This window comes from Eleutherodactylus coqui, chromosome 9 (assembly GCF_035609145.1).
Source record: "Eleutherodactylus coqui strain aEleCoq1 chromosome 9, aEleCoq1.hap1, whole genome shotgun sequence".
Classification (NCBI taxonomy): domain Eukaryota; kingdom Metazoa; phylum Chordata; class Amphibia; order Anura; family Eleutherodactylidae; genus Eleutherodactylus; species Eleutherodactylus coqui.
The window spans coordinates 144,541,543-144,565,603 of record NC_089845.1 but is presented as its reverse complement, the minus strand read 5'-3'; positions in this window follow the sequence as shown (position 1 = coordinate 144,565,603).

The window sequence follows — 24,061 nt, the reverse complement described above, 5'->3', positions numbered from 1 at the left end:
CATAATGTCTATTTGTTACAGAGGATAACTTTACATACCCTGTCATAACAGTGAAGAATTGCCAACTATTTATTTCACTGTTCCTAATTGTTGTCAAAATCTGACCCACACTCTGACACTATATTTTTCAAAGTCGTACTCCAAAGAAAGGGCATGCATTTATTAATGCCGATACCTTTTCACTTATGCAACAGCCGAAGTTTAAGTCTGTTTATCTTTAAGTTTTAAGATTTTATTTTGGTATCTCGAAGTGCAAGTTCACAAATTAGTCAAGTGAATTATTTTATTCTTGACAGTGATCGGATTGGATTGGGAGACTGAATAGAGCAATGTTAATTCTCCTACGGTAGCAGTGTAGCGATGGAAGATGGAGAGGTAGTTAGTTTTTATTCTCTTGTTTAATGTTGGAGGAGCAACTTGCTTAAGTTGCTTCTTAAAATGATTTACTAAATGGTTAATGATTGATTAAATCTGAGATCCGTTTAAAAGAAACGTCTCATCAGAAAATGACGTACTGTTTAAATAAAGTTTTTACGTTAAACATATGTTTTTCGGGGGGTTGATTTTTTTTTTTTCAGTCTTCCATGTCAAAATGTATAGTTAAAAAAAATCCTAATAGAGTGCAGTTTTTACAGAGAGCCTAGTAACACACTAAGGCATCTCATTATAATCACAGGTAGATTACAATAAAAGGAAACATTTAGCGCATGAACCAGGTAATGATAGGTAATACAATTTATTTCCTCCCTGTCTATGCACAATGATCACAGAGCATGTGCATAACACTCTCCCATAGAAGTCAATGGGTCCGCTGTAGAGATGAGCGAGTATACTCGCTAAGGCACATTACTCGAGCGAGTAGTGTCTTAGCTGTGTATCTCCCCGCTCGTCTCTAAAGATTCGGGGGCCGGCGCGGGTGACAGGTGAGTTGCGGCGGGAAGCGGGGGGGGGGGGGGGAGAGGGAGAGAGAGATCTCCCTTCCGTTCCTCCCCGCTCTCCCCTGACGCTCCCCGGCCCGAATCTTTAGAGACGAGCGGGGAGATACTCAGCTAAGGCACTACTCACTCGAGTAATATGCCTTAGCGAGTATACTCGCTCATCTCTGGTCCCCTCTAGTCAGAGGAAGGGGTAAGAGACTTGTTATTTGTATAGGTTCAACTTATTCCGCAGCGCTTTCGGGTAACTTATTACCCCCTATCTGGGTACTCATTTTACCAACCTTAGAAGTATGGAATGCTGAGTTAACCTTGAGTCGGCTACATGAACCATACAGGATTGCACCCGCAACATTCAGGTCGTGAGCGAGAGCTTAGGACTGCATTTCTGCTGCCTGAACACTCTGCGTCACACAAGGCCAAAGTCATTATTTTTATGGTCCATGTGGCTCCTGTACATAAGAAGAACTCTTACACTATTATTAGTGACCAGAGTGACACCTGCAAGATAGTAAGAGTCTTTTTTAAAGAAATATACAGTAGCATAGAAAATGTATAATTATATCCTTTAAATGAGATGTATTAAAAGAGGAACTGCACTTTATACACACATTTGACAAGTCAGAGCAACATGTCAAAAGTTTTGATCAGTGACGGTCCGACTACTGAGACCCCCACTGATAACTGAAACATGGGGGATGCAGTTCTCACCCAAGCTCAGTGCCCCAATATGTATTTTATATGTTGTCACATAATTCACAAGAAATGTGTCATACTTGATTACTCTAAGGTCTCCTGCGCACGAGCGGGATGGATTCCCACAGCAGAGTTCAACCCGGTGCTCAGCCGGTGACCCCAGCTTACCTGTTCCACAGCTTCGCAGTAGCCGCCGACGTTGGGGGGAGTGACGCGTATCCTGTGATACTTCCACAGTGCTCACTGAGAAAGTGCAGCGAGACGGACAGCTTCCATTGACTTCAATGGGAGTAAGCTGTGCATAACCCACACAAAATCACAGCATGCTGCAATTTATTCTCTGCGAGCGGAAAATTGCAATCTATATCCGCTTGTGGAGATGAAATGGCATTTTGCTCTTGAATACTATGGGCTGTATTTGCTGTCTAGAGGTGGACACCCATGTGCAGGAGGCCTAAATTTGGGGGTGCACAATCTGCGGCTCAGGGATCACATATGGCCCATGAGACCATTCTGCGCAGCCTCAGCCATCTAGTAAATTAAATACTTGTCTGAGCCTGCTCACATGTATATTCCATGTCAGAGAAGAAGAGAGCAGGAATAGGTAGGTACTAATGGTGCCCTGTGCTGCCCTCTTTGGGACCTTCATAAATAGGTTGAATAGGGTTTTTCTGCCCCCTGTATTGCACTCTAGAAAGCAGAATATGAAGTGGCCGTACATACGTGCAGCTATCACTATTGTAGTTTATGGGAGTTGTAAAATATTCAGCTGTACCAGCAACTAATATAGCCTCCTCTTTTCTGGAGTGTGAATGTCGGAGAAGGGGATTCCCATTTTCCTAATAATTTGGAGTCCCAGAAATAAAGTCAGCGCCTATTAGACATTTTTGACATATTATTTTGATATGCCATAAATGTCTCAAATAGTAATATATCTGTAAGATTTTTTGCAGCCTTTGGGATTGGTTCTTTTTGACAATGTGGACCTCGGACCAAAAAGATTGTGCACCCTTACTCTAAATAAGAGACTTCAGAACTTAAGCAGTGTACATTCAAGAGAGCGACATGTTTTCTTCTCTACTTAGTGATATTGAGCATAGCCTCTTCCACTTGCACCTTGCAACTACTACAGCGTGAAATCCATTATGACCTGGAATAGGCTTTTTCTCTGACATTTTTAAAGTGTATAGAGAAGCCTATGTGAAAGAATGCAGAAAAATACACTACATGGAGCATATGGCATTTGGAAAAATCAAGACTAATTCCGAAATTACAAGAAAAAACACTAAAAACCAAAACATAGATTTTAAAGTAACCTCTAGCTGAAGCAGTTTTGAAAAAAAATACAGTGAAAAATGCCAGTAAAAGGGACATAAAAATGTTCTAAAATGCGGTGTGTGAATCCAACCTATGCAGGTAATGAGCAAAATAGAAAAGACTAATATAAGTATATTTCTTGAGGACATATAACAATTATGATTAGCAGCAATAGCAGAAGTAATAATAGCGGATTCCCGCAGTGGAGTTCGTCCCGGTGCCCGGCCAGTGACCCCAGCGTACCTGTCCGATGGCTCTACATAGTGTTGCGGATGTGCCGTCCCGCACTCCATCACGCATGCGCAGTAGCCGCTGGCGCTCTGGAGTGACACGGATCCCACGATACTTTGGCAGTGCTTACTTCAACGGAAGCCGGCCATACGTAACCAGCACAAAATTGCAGCAAGCTGCGATTTATTCTCCGCAAGCGGAAAATCACAATTGATTTCCAATCATGGAGATGAAATGGCGTTTTGCCATTGAATACTATGGGCTGTATGCGGAGGCGGACGACCATCACGGACTCGACAATGCAAATACGCCCGTGTGCAGGAGGCCTAAGACATTCATAACACAATTACTAAATGATAATCTCATAAGATTTTCTCCTAAGATAAAAATTCACTAAATACACTTAAAAGAAACTTTTTTTAAAGTTGTATCCGCGCTCAGATTTCAGATATAGTTATATTAAATAGTATTAATATGGGGTTTAGAGTGGTGCTATTATTCAAATCTTTATAAAGATAAGCAAAATAGATGGGACTCACCTGGTATGGAGCCTCTCTAAAGTGGCAAGGCTTCACACTTATGGTCCAGGATTTGGTAGTGGTCAGGAGAGCGGCATAGGAAGGGAATCCGGGGTCTGTCGGCCTCCGTTGTAAACAGTAGGATCAAAGTAAAAGAAGACCAAATAAAACAATCCTTGAGCTGCTTAAACACAGTGAGGATAAGTAGAGTAAAGTACGACTAACTTCACTGAGGGGGTTTGGACCACAGCCAACTCCCCCTCAAATCCAGGTCAGCCAAATGTAGGGAAGGAAGGTGGTGACAGGTAGTCTTCATCCAGGTAGTTCATTTACAGTACAAAGCAGTATGTATCTGCACAGATAGACACAGTGGCAACGCATTTCAGGGTGTTCTGAGCCTATTTTTCAGGGCTTGAAAAAGGGGCACAGAACGCCCCGGAACCCGTTTTTTTTTTAAATCGTTTACTATTCGTTATCGCTGACTTTCAGTCAGCATAAAAGGCATCGCTGGATCGCGGGATTCTCGCTCAGAGTAAATGCTTCCAATTTAGTGCTTCACATAGAAGGTGAAGCACTGAGCAAGAAGTCAGCAAGAAGCCTACGATCCAACGGTTTTCTCTGCTTGTCTAAATGCTCTGCACAAGCGCTAACGACCTTAAGGTGATATCAGCGCTCCTTCAGTCGTTTAGACCAGTGGTCCCCTTTTTGGCACCAGGGACCGGCTTCCAGCAAGACCATTTTTACAAGGCCCGGCAGGGTTGGGCGGGACATGGGCGGGGCTTTGGTTATATGGGTGGGGTTATGGAGGGGGTTGGAGTTTAGTCCATTCTTATTTAATTATGACATATAGAATGTCCTGGCAGTACACACATAGGGCAGTATATAATCTATCCCCCCCCCCAGCACACACATAGGGCAGCATATAATTTATCTCCCCCCCAGTAATAGACAGCCCCCACCCCTCAGTAATAGACAGCCCCCACCTCTCAGTAATTAGCAGCCCCTGCCCCTGTAATAAGTAGCTTCCCCCCAGTAATAAGTAGCCCCCCCGGTAATAGCCATCCCTCTAGTAATAAGCAGGTCCCCCCTCCCCGTAATAAGCAGGTCCACCCCCCCGTAATGGCCAGGTCCCCCCAGTAATAGGCAGGTCCCCCCCCCCCAGTAATAGGCACCCCTCCAGTAATAGGCAGCGCCCCACCCCCAGTAATAAGCAGCCCCTTCCCCTGTAATAAGTAGCCCCCACCCCCCCCCCCACCCCAAGTAATAAGCAGCCCACACAGCAAGCAACCCCCCCAGTAATAAGCAGGTCCCCCCCAGTAATAAGAAGTTCCCCGCCAGTAATAGGCAGCCCCCCCAGTAATAGGCAGCCCCTTCCCCTGTAATAAGTAGCCCCTACCCCCTACCCCAGTAATAAGCAGCCCCCCCCGTAAGCAACCCCCCCAGTAATAGGCAGCCTCTTCCCCTGTAATAGGCAACCCCCCTAGTAGTAAGCAGCCCCCCCAACCCATATACATACCTCCTCCCTGCTGTCGCTCTCTGTCTGCTTGCCCTGACGTCAGCCCGGAACGCTTCCTCCCCGAGTCCTCTCCTGCGGAACTAATGAGCAGGGGACTCGCGGAGGAGAATCCTGGCTGCACAGACGTCAGTGTGTGCGCCGGGATGAGCGCGATTACCAGCGGGGAGCTGCGGCGCCCCCGCTGGTAATCGCTTCAGTGGTGAGCGGCGTCCGCACGCCGCGGGCCACAAAACACAAGGCTGCGGGCCGGATTCGGCCCGCGGGCCTTGTGTTTAGAGCAAAATTTCCCGGCGGTGCCGCAGACCGGCGCTAAACATCCAATGGCCCGGCCCCGGTCTGCGGCCCGGTGGTTGGGGACCCCTGGTTTAGACGACTCTCATCTCATCTAAATGGGATATTAGGCTGACAGCTATCTGTCCTTACCTCCCCTGTACACATGCAAGCTCAGCAATCCACTAAGGCTAATTTCAAGGCAGACAATTAACCTATCAGTATTTTCTGTGAAAAGTCAAAAGAAATCAGATTGCCCAGTGAAAACTGTGTGAGAGTACACAACCTTTATAAAAAATTTGGCCTTTGGGTCTTCTGCACACGGGCGATTTTGAGCCTGTTTTTGCATATTCATGAAAACCACATACATTAGAATCCATTGATTTCAATGGGTTTCCTCACATTGATCATTTTCCTGTGCGCATTTCCGGCAGGTGAGAAAATAATTGTGGGGAAGGCAGACATTTTCGATAGTGCTTAGGAGATTCTACTTTTTGGACCACCCTCAATCGTTTGGAGATGGAATTGCTCATATATTCCATAACTTAGAGGCAGGAACTCTGGGACCCCAGAGAATAAACCACAAGCCTCCTCCTCCACGTCCTTTTTGGAACATCCTCCGCCATCTCACGTGCCTGCTAACATCTGAGCGTCATCAGAAGACATGCCTTCAAACTTAGCTACTGTCTCCCAAACCCATGAAGTGCCAAAAACACTGCAGGATAGCATCACACTGCACATGTTGAATATTTATGGGTGATTACAGGTGGCTGGGTCAATGATGACAGCATGATGTATTACTAGTAGGGTTTTCTGCAAGCGTAAAAGTGCAGCTACTGTGAATGAAAAAATAAGAGATATATATGCTGTTACACGTTCATTGTGCGAATGCAAGAGCCCTGAGTAAGATCTGAACCCAGAACCTCAGTGAGTCATGAAAACAATTCTTTCATTGAGCCATGTGTTCTGTTTGTGAAAAGCAATTGAAGACTCCCAACTTAGCTGTAGGGCCTACACAGTCCAGTATAAGAGATTGTTGTTCTCCACTGTTCCTAAATATATTGCACATTTAGCCCCAATGCCCATGGTCGGATCTTTGCTGCGGAATTCGCAGCCAGATGCCTGCCGTGAATTCCACAGCAATGTTCATCTATAGCATACTATGTTAAAAGATTCTTCCATGCCCACGGCTGGATATCAACATGCTCTATTTAGTGCGGGAAATTCCACGGATGGCTTCCATTGCAGTCAATGGAAGCTGTCTGATCCGCTGTGTTTCCAAAATGTAAATTTTGAAATCGCCGTGGATCTGCGTCATCACCGATGTAATGGCGTGTCATGCCCTGCACCGCGCACGTGCGCCAGTTCACAGGCCGAGACACACTTACGGCGGATCTGGACAGGTGAGTATGTGTCTCTAGCTGGGCACCAAGTCTGATTCCGCTGCCAGAGTTCGCAGTCGGATCCAACACGGCCATGGGCATTCGGCCTAACAAGTGTACTCTTATTAATATATTTTCTACTTCTTTACTGGAAAGTGTTCAGTCAGGAATGAATGATGTTGTAGATTCAAAATAGAGAAGCAAAGAACAAATGAAGCAAATCAAAATACTTTTAGTTAACAGAGTTGTCTGACTTATTTCTAATTTGTGGACAAGGAGGAAAAAGAGGGGTGGAGCAAAACCCATACAGGTGTGTTAGTTGTGAAAAATGATACTGTAAAAGTGGTGAAGAGAGTGAGGGGGTAACTTCAATAGTGGATGTGCGGCCTGACCAGATGACGCACCACCTGGGTGGGCGTGATGCCTAATCAGATGACGCACCACCTGGGTGGGCGTGATAGAGTAAGAGAATAGAACTAAAAAACTGGCAGTGGAGAAGACGCAACACTCCAGGTTAAAGCAAATAGGAAGACCTACCTGGGTGTGGACATTGCCCCAACAGGGCTAGCCCAGCAGTCTTTGGATCTGGACCCTTACTGCCCCTAGGAGCCCAAGCACCCAGGCCAGGATGCATAAACATGCCACGACCAACAGGGACAACTGGACAGGATAAGAAGACACACAGCCATAATCACACCATACAGCAGCCAATACACAAAAACTAGTTGCAGATGTTAATGCTATGAATGACGGTTATTTGTTGACATTTTGGCCAAAATTTGGAAGCTAGTGGGCCACATCACAGCTCCCGGCAATACCGCTAGTCCCTACACTAACCAAGCATCCAGCAACATAACCAAGTGAAAAGACAAGACACAAACCTTTCTTGCAGCCACCACACATAGAACCTGCTCACACAACCCAGAGAGAGAAATGAGAACAGAGAAAGTTGAACACACCCACACCTGGGAAGACAGCTTTTATGTGTACTGACCAGGAGTAATTGGCTGACTGGAGACAAACACGCCCAGCCAGTACAATTCTTCACACCTAAGTGGGAAAGCTCCAGAGAACCTGTAGTACCACTGATCCTAGGAGACAGATGTGACAGTCAGGCAAACAATTGCAGACTTTTTTCTCAACCACACTTCAGACTCTACACCTCTTCCAACACAATAAAAAGCCCTAAAATGTGTAGTAAGGGTGTACTAAGGGGAGGGGGGAGGGTCTTTGCTAAACATTGGACGCAGTTGAAACATGAAAATTCCTAGAACATCTCTACATTACTCTCTAAAATTAATGCCCTGGAAACCACACATAAAAACAACATATCCCATATCCTGCCTACGATCATCCACAATGACCAAGTGGATTTCATACCAGGCAGAGAGGCCAATGATAACACCAATAAGACCCTTCTTTTGATGTCAAGAGCTCTATCACTGAAGCAACCACTCTGATTGCTCTCCATCGATCCCTAAAAGGCATTCCACCGCATGTACTGGGGTTTATTGTGCTCTGTCCTTGAACAAATTGCATATGTCCCAAGTTCCTAGGTCAAGTGTTGGCTTTATACTCTGTCCCTGGTTTGGGCGAATCAACATCCTCAAGATGGACATAGTCTCTTGCTTTGTCTACCTATACTAGACACTTCTCATGAAAATCCCAGCTCAGCTTTTCAAACAAATATAGACAGCCTTCCAAAGACTCTTTTTTTGGGGGGAGAGGGAGTAGGTTGAGCTACCACACTCTGTCTTGCCATAAGTCATGTGGAGGGGTGGAAGCCCCGGACGCTAAACTATATTACTTCGTAGCTATACTCACTAGATTGCTCGATTGACATATTTGCTTTTTCTCCAAGCAGTGTGTGTGTGTGTGGGGGGGGGGGGGGGGGGGATGAACATGACTATCGATAATATTCAAGCCTTGCCCTGGATCTCCCCTAGGGACAGACCTCCCTCTACATCACACTCCTCTCTTGCAATGAACTGCTTAGACATTTGGGACAGGCTGGAAACCAAAGAGAGTCTCTCAATATGCAAAGGAGTCCTGGCCTCTTTGTTTCACAACCCCTGCATTTCCCCGGACAACACACAACCACATTTCTATGCAGGAAAGTGTCCAATAATATAAGGCTGACAATGTTAGCTCCAAACAGCGTTTTTGTCCTCCCTGCCCTCACTTCAGGCTAGAAACCCAGACAAGACCCTCTCTTTGTTTTAACATCGGCAGTTATCCGCCTTTCTCCATTTCCACAAGGAAACCTTTCTGCTGGCGGGCACCTCTATGGCAATTGAAAACCTATTCCTGCAAGAATCCCTCCTTCCCCTATAGCCTATCAAGTACATACAGAATTTCAATGTGTAACTCATCCCCAGATGCCCTTTGTTTTGCCCTCGATCCGGAGAGAGGGTTGGCTGTTTTGATCCCAGGCACTGATTGGAATAGAGCAGTGGTGGCGAACCTATGGCACGCGAAGGGGGGGGGGGGGGGCATTACTGCTGGGGGACCGCTGAGGGGGCAGGGCATTATTACTGCTGTGGGGCCCGCTGGGAGGGCATTATAGTTGCTGGGGGACCGCTGGGGAAGGGGGGGCATTATTACTGCTGGGGGGCAATATTACTGCTGGGGGATCGCTGGGGAAGGGGGGGGGGAATTACTGCTGGGGGACTGCTGGGGGGAGGGGCATTATTACTACTGGCGGAACTGCTGGGGGGGGGGCATTATTACTGCTGGGGGGACTGCTGGGGGTGTGGGGGTGTGCATTATTACTGCTGGGGGGCATTATTATTGCTGGGGAACCGCTAGGGAAGGGGGGGCATTACTGCTGTGGGACCGCTGGGGGAAGGGGCATTATTACTGCTGTGGGGCCCGCTGGGGGGGCATTATTATTGCTGGGGGACAGCTGGGGAAGGGGGGGGGGCATTATTACTGCTGAGGGACTACTGGGGGGAGTAAAATTACTGCTGGGGGACCGCTTGGGGCAGGCATTACTGCTGGGGGGGGGCATTACTGCTAGGGGACCGCTGGGGAAGGGGGGTGCATAACTGCTGGGGGACTGCTGGGGGGAGGGGCATTATTACTGCTGTGGGAACTGCTGGGGGGCATTAGTATTGCTAGGGGACCACTGGGGAAGGGGGGGACATTATTACTGCTGGGGGACCGCTGAGAGGGGCAATATTACTGCTGGGGGACTGCTTGGGGGAGCATTATTACTGCTGGAAATCCGCTGGGGGGGCATTATTACTGCTGGGGGACCACTGGGGGGGAATTATTGCTGCTGGGGGACCACTGGGGGTAGGGTGTCACTATTATTACTGCTGGGTGGCTGCTGGGGGGTGTCACTATTATTACTGCTGGGGGCCACTGGGGGGTGTCACTGTTGTTCCTGGGGGGGTTTCACTATTATTACTACTGGGGGACCACTGGGGGGGGTGTCACTGTTGTTCCTGGGGGGGGGGGGTCACTATTATTACTGCTGGGGGGTCGCTGGGGGGGAAGGGTCACTATTATTACTGCAGGGGGTGTCACTATTATTACTGCTGAGGGGCTGCTGGGGGGTGTCACTATTATTACTGCTGGGGGGCTGCTCTGGGGGGTGTCTCTAATATTATTGCTGGGGGCCGTTCTGGGGGGTGTCACTATTATTACTGCTGGGGGGCCACGGGGTGAGGGGATCACTATTATACTGGGGGCCGCTGTGGGATGTCACTATTATTGCTGGGGGGTCACTAATATTGCTGGGGGGTGTCACTATTACCGCTGGGGTATGTTTACATGTGGCGGAAACAGGCAGGACTGTTTCAATATAGACAGCATGCAGATTTCGACTACTTTTTGGATGCGGGAATGCTGCAGAATTTTTCCCAGAAATTTCTGCTGAGGACATTCTGCAGTATTTCCGCATCCAAAAAGCAGTTAAAATCTGCATGCTGTCTATTTTGAAGCAGCCCTGTCCTTTTTAGAACAAAGAGGGTAAAATCATACGTCGTGATAAGCCCCGCCCCTCTGACATGTTTGCACTTTGCGGTAAATAAGTGGGTTTTCGGTTTCAGTTTTCGCCATCACAGGGATAGGACATACATACTCTCACACAAAATGTCAGTGGCTTGCGCTGCCCAAGAAAGAGATTATAAGATTCTTTCTAAATGGTACAAGAGCCCAGTTCTAATCCACCATATATATCCATCAGTTTCAGATCAATGTTGGCGGTGTAACTCTGCAGTGGGGATGATGCTCCACATCAGGTGGGATTGCCTAGACCAGAAGCCCTTCTGGAATAACGTATTCTCCATATATGAAAAGTTGACACATAGAGTATTAACACATCTCCACAATTAGCATTGTTCTCCATTATTCCTGGGAGGTTGTCAGCTATAAGGAAGGTCCTCCTAGGCCACTTATTCACAGCAGCAAGGGCATGGATTCCTAGGCACTGGCAGAGTACTTACTTTGCTATTAATAGATAGATAAGCGCCTCGTAATATCCAGAAAGTGAAGTGGTGAATGAAAAGATGTACACTCACCTGGTGCTCAGTGGACTTCTCTGGTAGGAGAATTCACGGCACCTGAATACAAGTTCTCCTTAAACATATATCTCTGGTTCCCAATCCAGCTCCCTGGAGAGTCGTCCTGGGAAATGCAACCTGCTATGGGCTGGGGTGAATCCAAACAATAAAGGGTTCACGGCTGATCTCTCTAGGCTCTGGAGCGCGGGGATCTTTTTTCTTTATTGTTTGGACTTACCTCCCAATGATAGTTCAATTTTTTTCAAGAATTAAATAACCTAAACCACATAGAAGAGCTAATGTCAGAAGCACACCTGTAACGTGGTGGTATCGGAGAGGGTGGTCAGTCTGGTCCCATCTTCTGGGGACAGCAGAGTTTCAGGAATTCCTGGGATATACCGGGCAAGCCGGACTCGGAGTCCAGGTAAACTGAGCACTCTTTCCCCCTTGGATCCCCATTCCATTCCCTTCCCCTCTCTTCACCTCTGCACCTCTCTCCCCTCTTTTCTCCTTTTCTCCTTTTCTTCTTTCTTTCTTTCCTTTGTCACTTCTCATTCCTATATACAAGCTGTTTTCTCCTAAGTAATGTAGCATGTTTTGAATTTGTTTATTGAAGAATCAGTATTCTATAATATTAGAGATGAGCGAGCACCAAAATGCTCGGGTGCTCGTTACTCGGGACGAACATTTCGCGATGCTCGAGGGTTCGTTTCGAATAAGGAACCCCATTGAAGTCAATGGGCGACCCGAGCATTTTTGTATATCGCCGATGCTCGCTAAGGTTTCCATTTGTGAAAATCTGGGCAATTCAAGAAAGTGATGGAAACGACACAGCAACGGATAGGGCAGGCGAGGGGCTACATGTTGGGCTGCATCTCAAGTTCCCAGATCCCACTATTAAGCCACAATAGCGGCAAGAGTGGGCCCCCCCTCCCAACAATTTTTCACTTCTGAAAAGCCCTCATTAGCAATGCATACCTTAGCTAAGCAACACACTACCTTTAACAAAGCACAATCACTGCCTGCATGACACTCTGCTGCCACCTCTCCTGGGTTACATGCTGCCCAACCCCCCCCCCCCCCCCCCCCGCACGACCCAGTGTCCACAGCGCACACCAAAGTGTCCCTGCGCAGCCTTCAGCTGCCCTCATGCCACGCCACCCTCATGTCTATTTATAAGTGCGTATGCCATGAAGAGGAACCGCAGGCACACACTACAGAGGGTTGGCACGGCCAGGTAGCGACCCTCTTTAAAAGGGGCGGGGCGATAGCCCATAATGCTGTACAGAAGCAATGAGAAATCCAATCCTGTGCCACCTCCATCAGGAGCTGCACACGTGGGCATAGCAATGGGGAACCTATGTGCCACACACTTCATTCTGTCAAGGTGTCTGCATGCCCCAGTCAGACCGCGGTTTTTTATAAATAGTCACAGGCAGGTACAACTCCGCAATGGGAATTCCGTGTGCACCCACAGCATGGGTGGCTCCCTGGAACCCACCGGCTGTACATAAATGTATCCCATTGCAGTGCCCTGGACAGCAGAGCTAACGTCAGATTAAATGCAGGTGGGCTTGGGCCCACATTGCATGCCCCAGTCAGACTGGGGTTCTTTAGAAGTGGACACATGCAGTTACAACTCCGTGTGGACCGACAGCATGGGTGGGTCCCAGGAATCCACCGGCGGTACACAAATATATCCCATTGCACTGCCCAACACAGCTGAGGTAATGTGATGTTTAATGCAGGTGGGCTTGGGCCCACACTGCATGCCCCAGTCAGACTGGGGTTCTTTAGAAGTGGACACATGCAGTTACAACTCCCTGTGGACTGACAGCATGGGTGGCTCCCTGGAACCCACCAGCGGTACATAAATATATCCCATTGCAGTGCCCACCACAGCTGAGGTAATGTCAGGTTTAATGCAGGTGGGCTAAAAATTACTAGGATTACACTGTAGACGAGGGCCCAAAAAAATTGGTGTACCAACAGTACGAATGTACCTCAGAAAAATTGCCCATGCCCAACCAAGAGGGCAGGTGAAACCCATTAATCGTTTTGGTTAATGTGGCTTAATTTGTAACTAGGCCTGTAGGCAGCCCAGTTAAAATAAAAATTGGTTCAGGTGCAAGTTTCAACGCTTTAATGAGCATTGAAACGTATAAACATTGTTTACAAGAGTTATATGACTGAGCCTTGTGGGCCTAAGAAAAATTGCCCGTTCGGTGTGATTACGTGAGGTTTCAGGAGGAGGAGCAGGAGGAGGAGGATGAATATAATACACAGATTGATGAAGCTAAAAGGTCCACGTTTTTGATGGTGATAGAGAACGATGCTTCCATCCGCGGGTGCAGCCTACGTATTGTTTAGGTATCGCTGCTGTCCGCTGGTGGAGAAGAGAAGTCTGGGGAAATCCAGGCTTTGTTCATCTTTGAGTGTAAGCCTGTCGGCACTGTCGGTTGACAGGCGGGTACGCTTATCCGTGATGATTCCCCCAGCCGCACTAAACACCTTCTCTGACAAGACGCTAGCCGCAGGACAAGCAAGCACCTCCAGGGCATACAGCGCGAGTTCAGGCCACGTGTCCAGCTTCGAGACCCAGTAGTTGTAGGGGGCAGAGGCATCACCGAGGACGGTCGTGCGATCGGCTACGTACTCCCTCACCATCCTTTTACAGTGCTCCCGCCGACTCAGCCTTGACTGGGGAGCGGTGACACAGTCTTGCTGGGGAGCCAGAAAGCTGGCAAAGGCCTTGGAGAGTGTTCCCCTGCCTGCGCTGTACATGCTGCCTGATCTCCGCGCCTCCCCTGCTACCTGGCCCTCGGAACTGCACCTTCTGCCACTACCGCTGTCGGATGGGAATGTTACCATCAGTTTGTCCACCAGGGTCCTGTGGTATAGCATCACTCTCGAACCCCTTTCCTCTTCGGGTATGAGAGTGGAAAGGTTCTCCTTATACCGTGGGTTGAGCAGTGTGTACACCCAGTAATCCGTAGTGGCCAGAATGCGTGTAATGCGAGGGTCACGAGAAAGGCATCCTAACATGAAGTTAGCCATGTGTGCCAGGGTACCTGTACGCAACACATGGCTGTGCTCACTAGGAAGATCACTTTCAGGATCCTCCTCCTCCGCCTCCTCAGGCCATACACGCTGAAAGGATGACAGGCAAGCAGCATGGGTACCCTCAGCAGTGGGCCAAGCTGTCTCTTCCCCCTCCTCCTCATGCTCCTCCCCCTCCTCCTCCTCCTCTTCTTCAACGCGCTGAGATATAGACATGAGGGTGCTCTGACTATCCAGCGACATACTGTCTTCACCCGCCTCCGTTTCCGAGCGCAAAGCGTCTGCCTTTATGCTTTGCAGGGAACTTCTCAAGAGGCATAGCAGAGGAATGGTGACGCTAATGATTGCAGCATCCCCGCTCACCATCTGGGTAGACTCCTCAAAGTTTCCAAGGACCTGGCAGATGTCTGCCAACCAGGCCCACTCTTCTGTAAAGAATGGAGGAGGCTGACTCCCACTTCGCCACCCATGTTGGAGTTGGTATTCCACAATAGCTCTACGCTGCTCATAGAGTCTGGCCAACATGTGGAGCGTAGGGTTCCACCGTGTGGGCACGTCGCACAGCAGTCGGTGCACTGGCAGATTAAACCGATGTTGCAGGGTCCGCAGGGTGGCAGCGTCCGTCTTGGACTTGCGGAAATGTGCGCAGAGCCGGCGCACCTTTCCGAGCAGGTCTGACAAGTGTGGGTAGCTTTTCAGAAAGCGCTGAACCACCAAATTAAAGACATGGGCCAGGCATCGCACGTGCGTGAGGCTGCCGAGCTGCAGAGCCGCCACCAGGTTACGGCTGTTGTCACACACGACCATGCCCGGTTGGAGGCTCAGCGGCGAAAGCAAGGTCTGCTCTGTAAGACCCTGCAGCAGTTCGTGGGCCGTGTGCCTCTTCTCTCCTAAGCTGAGTAGTTTCAGCACGGCCTGCTGACGCTTGCCCCCCGCTGTGCTGCCACGCCGCGCGACACCGACTGCTGGCGACGTGCTGCTGCTGACACATCTTGATTGCGAGACAGAGGTTGCGTTGGAGGAGGAGGAGGAGGAGGAGGGTGGTTTAGTGGAGGAAGCATACACCGCCACAGATACCAGCACCGAGCTGGGGCCCGCAATTCTGGGGGTGGGTAGGACGTGAGCGGTCCCAGGCTCTGACTCGGTCCCAGCCTCCACTAAATTCACCCAATGTGCCGTCAGGGAGATATAGTGGCCCTGTCCGCCTGTGCTTGTCCACATGTCCGTTGTTAAGTGGACCTTGGGAGTAACCGCGTTGGTGAGGGCGCGTACAATGTTGCGGGAGACGTGGTCGTGCAGGGCTGGGACGGCACATCGGGAAAAGTAGTGGCGAATGGGAACCGAGTAGCGTGGGGCCGCCGCCACCATCATGCTTTTGAAAGCCTCCGTTTCCACAAGCCTATACGGCAGCATCTCCAGGCTGATCAATTTGGCTATGTGCACGTTTAACGCTTGAGCGTGCGGGTGCGTGGCGGCGTACTTGCGCTTGCGCTCAAACACTTGCGCTAGCGACGGCTGGACGGTGCGGTGCGAGACATTGGTGGATGGGGCCGAGGACAGCGGAGGTGAGGGTGTGGGTGCAGGCCAGGAGACGGTAGTGCCTGTGTCCTGAGAGGGGGGTTGGATCTCAGTGGCAGGTTGGGGCACAGGGGGAGAGGCAGTGGTGCAAACCGGAGGCGGTGAACGGCCTTCGTCCCACCTTGTGGGGTGCTTGGCCATCATATGCCTGCGCATGCTGGTGGTATTACGAGTAGAGCAGAAACAGAACGCTGTAATTAAATGTGCCGCTTATTGGCCTGTGGTTGGAGGCTGACTACGCTTACGGAACGCACAGGAGAGACAGGAAAGAATTTTGCGCAAGCCTGCTGTAACACTTAGCTGGCTGCATATTAATTAGGACTACTACCCCCAGCAGAGACGCAGTACACTGAGGACGGTCACAGGCAGCCCAAATAGAATGTTTTTTCCCAATTTTTTGGGGAAAAGCCCACTGCCTATATACACAGTATATCTCTTTCACTGTCCCTGGCTCACCACTACTGGCCCTGGACTATGTAAAATTACTGCAGACTGTTTTCCTCTGGACAGGATGACAGCGGTGATGTGACGGGCAACGCAGAGCCAGGAAAGAATTTTGCGCAAGCCTGCTGTAACACTTAGCTGGCTGCGTATTAATTAGGACTACTACCCCCAGCAGAGACGCAGTACACTGAGGATGGTCACAGGCAGCCCAAATAGAATGTTTTTCCCAAAATTTTTTTGGAAAAGCCCACTGCCTATATACACAGTATATGTCTTTCACTGTCCCTGCCTCACCACTACTGGCCCTGGACTATGTAAAATTACTGCAGACTGAGGACGCAATGCTCTGCACGGCCGATATACAAAAAAAAAAAATGTGCAACACTGCAAAAAGCAGCCTCAACAGTACTGCACACGGTCAGATGTGGCCCTAAGAAGGACCGTTGGGGTTCTTGAAGCCTAAAATAACTCCTAACGCTCTCCCTATAGCAGCTCCAGCAAGACAGCACTTTCCCTGAACAATGTCAGAATGCATCTGTGGCGAGCCGCGGGAGGGGCCGATTTATATACTCGGGTGACACCTGATCTCGCCAGCCACTCACTGCAGGGGGGTGGTATAGGGCTTGAACGTCGCAGGGGGAAGTTGTAATGCCTTCCCTGTCTTTCTATTGGCCAGAAAAGCACGCTACCGTCTCAGAGATGAAAGTTAAAGTAACTCGAACATCGCGTGGTGTTCATCTCGAGTAACGAGCATCTCGAACACGCTAATACTCGAACGAGTATCAAGCTCGGACGAGTACGTTCGCTCATCTCTATATACTATTATGTTTCGAGTTTTTGGCATTTGTTTTTCTTCTACACATGGCAGTAGGTTCATCCAGGGCCTTCCCTTTGGGCCCAAGTGAAAGGAAGCCTATGGACAATGGACTAGTGTTTAGATAACTACTCACAGCTACAGTCCTCTGAGCCTAAATGCCTGCTATGTAAAAGTTTATTGGTTTTGTACAGTTTGCTATTACTAGAGATGAGTGAGCACACTCATCCGAGCTTGATGCTCGTTCGAGTATTAGGGTACTCGAGATGCTCGTTACTGGAGACGAACACCATGCGATACTCGAGTCAATTGCATTTCCCTTCCCCGCATGTTTAGCGCCATTTTCTAGCCAATAAACATGCAGGAAATGCATTACTACTTCCTGTTGTGACGTGCAAGCCCTCTGCCCGCCAACAGCAGTGAGTGGCTGGGCTGATCAGGTGACCGCCGAGTACTTAAAATGGTCCCGCCCATGGCTCGCCTCAGATGCATGCCGGAAGAGGTTAGGGATAGGGCTGTTGCTGATATAGGGACAGTATTAGAGTGGGATCCTGTCATCAAGAACCCCAACGGTCCTTCTTAGGGCTACTCCTCATAGTGTGCATTACTATGGTGGCTGGCTGGGAGCATTAGTGCACCAATTTTTTTTGTAAGCATTTAGGGCTGTGCAGGCCATTTCAGCTATACTGTCCTGTGTGTGCAGTGCCGTAGGCAGAGTGTAGGGACACAGCTACTTATATAGGGAAAGTTTTACAGTCCTCCTGATCCTCTGTACAAGAACCCCAATGGTCCTTCTTAGGGCTACATCTCACCGTGTGCATTATAGTGGTGGCTGGCTGGGAGCAATAGCGCACCAATTTTTGTATTACGCAACTAGGCCTGTTCCCACCCTTTCAGTTGTAGCGTTATCAGCCTGCAGTGCCTTACAACGAGCTCTCACCATGAAACTGCACTCTAAAATGTCCTAGACTACTACAAAGTATTTCAGTGTGGCTGAATGGGAGCAGTAGTGCACTAACTTTTGTATTACGCATCTAGGCCTGTTCCCACCCTTTCAGTTATAGCGTTCTCAGCCTGCAGTGCATTACACCGAGGTAATTTAACACCAAATTATTTCAGCTCTGCCACTGTGCAGAGCGTCTCACAATAACCTTTCCTTGGGGGGGGGGGGGGGGGGAGATATCCGCAGTTACCAGCACTATCAACTGGCTTTAGAGTCTTCTCCCACTCCATACAGCTTCTATTATCTACAAGTCTCTGTGAGCGGTAAATTACCCCTAGGTATCAGCGCAAGACAGTGGTTTACTTTTTTCTAGTCACAGCATAGAGCCTCCACTATCTACAAGTCTCTGTGTGCGGTGAATTAGCCACAGTTGTCAGCGCTGTACAGTGGGGTAATTTATTTGGGCCCTGCTCTATTCTTAATCCGACATGATGAGGATGCGCTGTATGCCCTGGAGGTGCTGGCTTGCCCTGCTGCTAGCATCTTGCCAGAGAGGGTGTTTAGTGCAGCTGGGGGAATCATCACGGATAAGCATACCTGCCTGTCAACTGCCAGTGCCGACATGGTTACACTCATACAGATGAACAAATGCTGGATTTCCCCAGACTTTTCTTCTCCACCGGCGGAAAGCAGCAGAACCTAAAGATTCTTTTCGCTGCAACAGGAGAAAAATGCATCCTCTATCACCACAAAAAAGGGGGAATTAGCTTTGTCAATCACTCTCGGATATTATTACTCCTCCTCCTACTGCTCCTCCTCATAAAACAGCATGTCATCATGCTGAACTGCCAATTTTTCTGCGGCCTGAAAGGCTCTGTTTAAAAGTTTTTTACAATTTTTCAAAGTTTCAAAAGTATTTATACTTTAACAGACACCAATTTTTTCACAGGGCTGCCTTCAGCCTCTTTTACAAATTAAGCAACAGCGAGCTGTATCTTTAAAAAATGTTTATGGGTTTCACTTGCCCTCGCGGTTGAGCAATTTTTCAGGGGTGCACTTGTACTTTTGGTACACCAATTTTTCTGGCCCTCGCCTATACTGTTATCTAACTAATTTTTCCGGCCTTCGCCTACACTCTTGGTAACCAAATTTTTTCAGGTGTGCACCTAAACTCTTGGTACACCAATGTTTCAGGGGTTTGCCTACACTCTTGCTACAGAAATGTTACAGGGGTCTGCCTATACTCTTGCTACAGAAATGTTACTAGGGTCTGCCTATACTCTTGCTACAGAAATGTTACTGCGGTCTGCCTATACTCTTGCTACAGAATTGTTACTCGGGTCCGCCTATACTCTTGCTACAGAAATGTTACTGGGGTCCACCTATATTCTTGCTACAGAAATGTTACTCGGGTCCACCTATACTCTTGCTACAGAAATGTTACAGGGGTCGCCTATACACTTGGTACTAAAAGGTTTGGGGGGTTTACCTATACTCTTGCTACAGAAATGTTACTGAGGTCCACCTATACACTTGCTACTTAAAGGTTTGAGGGGTTCACCTATACCCTTGTTACAGAAATGTTACTGGGGTCCGCCTATACTGTGGGTGCACAAAGGTTTCCCATTGCGGTGTTCAGCTGCCTGACACATACACAGAATGAAGCTATTTAACTCACGGCACCTTGGGTCACACAAGGTGGAAGCTGCGACCGAGCCTGACCCAGGGCCCGCTCACGTACTTTCCACACAGAGTATTACGGGTCCTACCTCGGTCATGGTTTCTTGGCCTTATTATGCCACCTCCTCCTCCTCCTGCTTGGGGTCTGGGGATCCGCGCTGGGCAACATGTATTTTCTCTCGTGTTACCACAGTTATCTGAGACAGTGGTTTGGGCCAAACAAAAGGAGCGTTACTGCATTAATGAGACATTCACAGCTGCACTAGCATCCGAGTCCGCTTTATGCCCACGATTACTGAGGGTGTGAGCCGAGGCCGAGGTCCTTGGCGGGGTGAAACTGCCTTGTTTGGGCACTCTGATTTCTTGATTTGTAATACTTTCCTTGAGTTTCAGGGGCTCGCCTATGCTGTGGGTGCACAAAGACTTCCCATTGTGTTGTTTTACCTGTCTGGCATAAATACACTGACTGCTCACGTGCTTCCCACACAGAGTATTGCTGCATTGTGGAGATGTATAAAAGTGCTGGCACCTGAGTCTCCTTTATGCCCACGTTTGCGTCTCCTGACAGTTTTGTGACGGAGGTGGCATGGGTTTGGAATGATGATCGTACGTCAATTTATCATCAATTCTCAACAGCATTGTGGGCTATCACCCACACTTTCAAAGAGGGTCGATGCCTGGCCCAGCCAACCCTCTGCAGTGTGTGCCTCCGGTTCCTCCTCATCCAGTGCGCACTTATAAATAGACATTTTGGGTGCACTGTAGATGCAGGGGTTGGACAGCAATGCCAGCATGTAACCCAGGAGAAGAGGCAGCAATGTCACCCGCAGGCAGTGATTGTCCTTGGTTGCAGGTAGTGTGATGCTTAGCTAAGATGTGCCAGCATGTGTGCTTTGCTAATGAGGGTTTGTCCCAAGTAAATTGTTAGGGGGGTGACCGCCAAGCTCTTGCTCCCATTTTGGCTTAACAGTGGGACCTGGGAGCTTTAGATGCTGCCCCTGCCCTTCCCTATCCGTTTCTGTGGTGTTTCCATGACTGTCTGATGTTTTCTGGTGTTTCACAAGTCATCACCTATGCAGAGCATCGGTTCCATACAAAAATGCTCGAGTCCCCCATTGACTTCAATGAGGTTCGTTACTCGAAACGAGCTCTCAAGCATTACAAAAAGTTCCACTCGAGCAACGAGCACCCGAGCATTTTGGTGCTCGCTCTTCTCTAGCTATTACATGTTGCTACTTCTTTTTTCAAATACTACTACTGCTAATAATAAAAACAGATTCAACATAAAAGACAACTTCATATCCAAAAGGGAAAGAAAGAGGTAAGTAATACAAGTTTATGACAAGCTTTGATAATCTGAATACAGGACTGAATCTGTCCCCAGGATTTATGGCTGACTACAACATCTAAAAAAATCTGCTTCAGAGATAGGGCTCCTGCCCATGGGCGGATTTGATTTGCGGAATCCAGAGCTGGCGGCTGCACCTGGATTGCGCAGCAAATACCACCTATGGAGATACCATATTTGTGCAGCAAATATCACTTAATAGCCTCCTATGGAGACCCGCTGTTTCCTGCACATGAGCGAAAATTTCCGCTTGTGGCAAAAAAAATCGCAGCATGCTCCATTCCGTGCGGTTTTTTTCACGGACGGCTTCCATTGAAGTCAATGGAAGCCGTCCATCCTGCGGCACTTCCGCAGTGAACACTGCAGAAGGATCACGGGATCCAAGTCTTTGCCAAGCATCAGCGTGGCTTTATCTGAACTGCACATGCGCGACGGCAGGCGCTCCTGCAGTTAGGGAAAAGGAGAATCAGGACAGGTGAGCGGGGGTCACTAGCCGGGTACAGGGTCAGATCCTGCTGTCTAATCCTGCATACCAGATCCGACCCTGTCCTGTGCAGGAGGCCATATTGGGATCTACAGGTCAATGAATTAATATATATTTAGAGACAATAAAACCCTCACACTAATATCTATGAATTTACTCTCCAAGCTCATTCTGTGTCCTGGAATGTCAAGGTGTTTCTTCAGATACCTCGTTATACCATGCTTGTTGAAAATAATTAAGCATTCTAGAAAGCTTGCTAGTAGCATAATTTTTTGTTAGGCATTAAAAGATATCATACCTTTTATGAGTAAGGTATTATTTACCAACATAAAAGCCATAGCTCATTTCAAGCTAAATAAATATATATTTTTGACTCGACATTTAAAACAATAGTCCTTACAACTAATTTGAATGAACATTTGTTGTATATCTAAGCTTTTGATCTTCGTTTGTCTTTTGTTTTGTGTTCTTTGTGTAACATTTATTACAATTCAAAATATATTTTAGAATAGACTTAAACAAAAAAAAATCCTCAGAATTTAAATCTAATGCAAAATTCCCAGGAAAATCAAGTAACATAATGCTGTTTCTTTTCTTTTTTTAGTTTAATATTCGCTGCTGTATGGCTCTGTCCTAAATTCTTTGTGTGGGTCACTGATGAGTGAGTATCACACTGCTAGTGTCAATGGTTATAAGGATAAAAGCAAATATAATAGGAGGAAGGACTGAAGTCCCACAGACATTAAAGGCACCGTGTTTAAAAGAAGCTTGAAGCTGATTTGATTTGTTCATATTATTTCCTAATGCAGTTTTTTGTTTGACAGGGTTAAAAACCTAATCTTTGTTTTGTAAGTGCAACTCCTCTTCAACACGGGGGATTTCTTTTTAAGTGGCATGAGCATAGTTTGCTTATTGTGCCTAGAAAGTCATGTCTGATATTGCTATAGGACCAAATATTTGAAAGTAAAGCATCCATATCTTCACACATGATGAAAAGGTAAATTTAACATATTAAAGCTGCTGTGGTCAGATATGACTGTGCATATACGACTATGTGATGAATTAATTATCTTCAAGAAGAAATCACGTGAATAATAAAGATTGCTCAGTCCAGAATTTTTAACTCATAGGTGTCCACTGATGAAAGCATGTAATAGAGGTTGATGATGAATGTATAGTACACACAAATGTTTCCTTTCTTATCTTTAACCTTTTAACACTACAGGATGTACATTTACATCCTGAAGGTTCGGAATTTTAATGTAGGGGGATTGAGGATTGATCCTGTTCCATATAATGCGGATACTGTTTCTTACAGCCTACACCTGCCCAAAACAACTCCAATTAACAGCACCACTGATTAGAGATGTTAACTCTTTAAAAAAAAAACCTCAACAGCAGAGAATGTAAGGTTACATCTTGCACATTCGGGGTGTGTATGGAGGGAGATTGCAGATAGATCACCCTCCATACAACGTGGCTGTTGACTATCTCTTACCAGCGGCAACAGCTCCAATAAGCCGCTCATCATAGCTGTTAACTTTTTAAATCTCACTGTCAATTCTGACAGTGGCATTTAAATCCCCCAGCCAATGTTCCAGGGTCCTGTACAGTCCCCCAGTGATGAGATTGCAGGGAGACGTGTGGGTGTCATGGCACCTGTGGGACATCTGAAAGGCCCCAGGGCTGTTATAGCAGAATGCCCGAGGCATGGCCTGATAGAGTTCCTGTTCGATTGCAGGAGCGATCAAGGCATCAAAAGTTCTTGTTCCCTCTGGGGACTAAAAAAAAGTAAAATATAAGTTTAAAAACGTTTTACTAATTATTAACCTATCAAAAAGTTGCATGTACTCCTGAATAATACCAACAGAAACACGATTAAATTAGGTTATATCTGAATCTTTGGCCTGATCATTGTGTTTCTGGGAGTAGGGTTGTTTTTGACTCAATGATGCCAAACACCATTGAGTGAAGTTATGTGTGGGTTATTCTTTATAGGATAGGTTCCGCTGAGAAATTTTTGGAATGGGTTAAACTGATCTATTCAATGCCAGGGGCAAGAGTGAGGGTAAATAGCTATATTTTGGGATGGATGGTATTAGAGAGGGGTAAAAGGCAGGAGTGCCCCCTTTATATATTTGGGAACTGTGGTATCTTCCGAGCCTCAAGACTATATTTCTGCCAATTTTCTTTCATTGGTATGAAACTTTGAGGGTAAAACCAAGATCTGGAATTATCTGCCATTGTTGATAATTGGCAGGGGAAATCGTATTAAAATGGTTTTGCTGTTACAACTTCTTTATATACTTCAAAACTCTGCAGTTTGATGATAATGAT